The sequence below is a fragment of the Anneissia japonica genome, unplaced genomic scaffold, assembly GCF_011630105.1.
Source record: "Anneissia japonica isolate Jap-2015-1 unplaced genomic scaffold, ASM1163010v1 scaffold685_len2926416_cov193, whole genome shotgun sequence".
NCBI classification, from domain to species: Eukaryota; Metazoa; Echinodermata; class Crinoidea; order Comatulida; family Comatulidae; genus Anneissia; species Anneissia japonica.
In genome coordinates, this window is record NW_022692922.1 from 2,745,151 (window position 1) to 2,748,075 (window position 2,925).

Genomic DNA, 2,925 nt, shown 5'->3' on the forward strand with positions numbered 1-2,925 from the left:
ACATTGCTTCCATAGGCAGTAATCACTTTATTTTAGAAGCAGAGTGTCATTTATTTGGAGTCTGCTCATCATCGCTCGCTTTTAAACTTCTGTTCAATTTAAATAGAAAGGTAAGCCTTTTCATAAATCATTATCATTTGTGGCCACAAAATTAAATTGACACATCGGTTTGATATTTTGATTTCCATTTGTCCTATTGTATTTATGCATTTAACGAATTTATTTATACGTGACTTAAAGTTGGTTATTGTACTTTACCAATAACTTGTTTTTGAGCAATAACTTACGATACCTTATCCTCTGGAGTAGATGGTAGGATTATCCTTTATAGATATCGTTTAAAATAAAAACAATTAAAAAAAGGTTGTCGTGAAACAACAGTTCTAAAGAGTATTTCATAAATATTTCAACAAGTTTATCTTCAAGGTTTGTTAGTATACTAGTGGCATGATGTCATTTTGTGTACACTGCACTTTCTATTTCGAGATCATTATCCGATCTCGATTCTACGAAGAAATGTGGACAAATCATATCCCAGAATTTTAAGGATACAAGCTGAAATAAAAAACTTTTAAAATAACAATTGAATTTTTGAATTTATCATTTTGTATTTGCAAGTACGTTGTTAGCTTTCAGTTGAAAATTATGAATATGAAACAAAATCCTTAGTAACATAAGTAAATATAACATTCTTTCCAGATCTTTAAGCAAAGATGTTATAGATAGATATCTATTCAGGCCTATTTATGAATTAATTACTTTTTGTACTAAAAGATCTGTCAGGGGTTGCGCAAGCAGGGATAGGGCACCGTCGGAAAGAGTTCCTCCCCCTACCCCGTCGAGGAGAAAAACCACAATTTGTTAGGGAGAAAAAAAAATCAAATGTATTTTCTACATATTATTAGACTCTAAAGTCGATTAAAAAAGCCTAGAAAATCCTAAAATTTCATATTTTTCGGGGCTTCTCTGGACCACATCCGAAATATTTTAAGCGGCATTGCCCCCCCCCCCCACTCGGGAACATCGGATTCCCCGTCGGGCAAATGCTGGCGCTACCACTGCTGTAAATCAATGAAAACCTATTTTTGTTTTACTTGTATAGCGTCAGAAATTGAATGTTTTAATTTTCCATATTTTCTACTGACGATATAATCTTATCTTTATTTATCAATGTTTATGTGTATAGGTTGGAATATCGTGACTCAAAATGTTGACCCATACTTGCCTTGTTATAATAGCAGTTTTAACATGTTTTGGTAAGTAAAATACTTACTTTTATATTGAACATTATACAGTGATGTAGTTTATAAACTTAATTCGATTGTTTGCATTTTGCTAAATCGCGTATCAAACGTCGTGATTCATCAATTACTTTGTATTTCTATTTAAGTTATTAACAGATTTCCTTTGATAATTAAAACTAAATAAAGTAATTTTTCTCGCCAATCAGTAATCACCCCATAAATTTGTTTCTATCTCTTGTTTATTTCATTATCTGTATGGGAATCCTTATCGCTCAATGGCCTTTTTATAAGTCTTAAAAACGTACATTATTTTCGTATGAAATCTATTATTAGGTCTATTATCTGTGTTCTCCTTAAATAGAATTCTTTAAATCGATAACTGATTAAAAAATTATTTCAAAATGTTTATAAATATTTCTGTTTATATTGCAGCGGAAACAAACGCCATCATGTGCTACAATTGCACGAGTAAAATCGACCGTAATTGTGGTGTCACACTCCCTTATAAAAAAGCGATACAGAAAGTAGAGTGTACAGGTCAATGTGCTGTAAGTATATACATTTTTGTTGGCCTACCGTCATTAATGAAGTTCGTATATAATTTATATCAGTGGTGGCACCAGGACCTGCCCGACGGAGGGGCTAAAGGCCCGACGGGAGGGGGGCTAGTGGAGCGAATCGAGTATCACTTGGCTGGGGGCCAGGGGGCCGCCTAGGGCCCCCGGTGGGGGGATATTTGATGAATTATGGCGAATTTTTATTACTTATTTGTAATTTATTGCATATTGCATTTATTTAGGTATCGAGTTACTATAATATGACTTCATGTAGGCTATGCTTTCTAATGTTGAAATCAGCTTCCAAAATCAAAACATTTTGAATAAAGCAAGAAACAAAGAGTATGCAATGTAACCATCTAATTTTTTTTTAAACCTCATTCTTGAAAGTGAATTTCTATATTTTGGAAATTTTGCATGAAATCTGTCAACCACGCTGTCATGGTCGAGGTTGCTTCACCTATCACGATGTATCATCATGAGGCTATCTAAATGAGCATTTGTCATAACAGAAAGCAAATTATTTTTAGTTAGTCACATTGAATTATTATCATTATTATTATTTTTGTTATTGTTGTTGTGATGAAAAGTTAACACAAACAATACGGTGGCCAAACGAATATTACATGTAAATTTTTTTTTAAATTTGTTTCCCGACAAAATTTATCGTCTTCTCCGACGGGGGGGCTAACCTTCCCCGACAGGAGGGCTATAGCACCCCAGCCCCTCTGGCGCCACCACTGCCAAGAAGTCTCTTTCAGTGGCAGTCCTCACGGTATCCCACCAGTTTGTCGAAATCCAGTTTGTTGAAACCCGGTTTGCCGAGTTTATGTCCACTTTGCCGAAAACCAGTTTGCCGAATTTAGTTTACCGAAAACATGAGAACCCAGTTTACCGAAACCCAGTTTGCCGCCGATTCTTGTCGTCACCGTTGTACAAAATGCAGCACACTGTGCAGTATAAAACAGTATGCTGACGTGTGGACACAATAACAAATTGTAAACTAAACACCTTTTTACCCAAACACTCGCGTATAAGACGAGGCTTAAAATAGCAATTTACGATCGAAAAGCAAGGGATCGCATTATACGACAGACAAAACTCGTCACAAAAAGCGTCTCCAA

At 35.0% G+C, this 2,925-nt stretch overlaps 1 long non-coding RNA gene across 1 annotated transcript in view; it reads left to right on the forward strand.

Annotated features, from left to right (window-relative positions):
• LOC117100551 overlaps positions 1-1,749 on the forward strand; it is a 2,675-nt gene extending 926 nt beyond the window's left edge. Inside the window, exons 2-4 of the long non-coding RNA XR_004444135.1 lie at positions 16-110; positions 1,187-1,256; positions 1,677-1,749. This is a non-coding gene — a long non-coding RNA (uncharacterized LOC117100551). The remainder of the gene's footprint in view (positions 1-15; positions 111-1,186; positions 1,257-1,676) is intronic.
• The last annotated feature ends 1,176 nt before the right edge of the window (positions 1,750-2,925 follow it).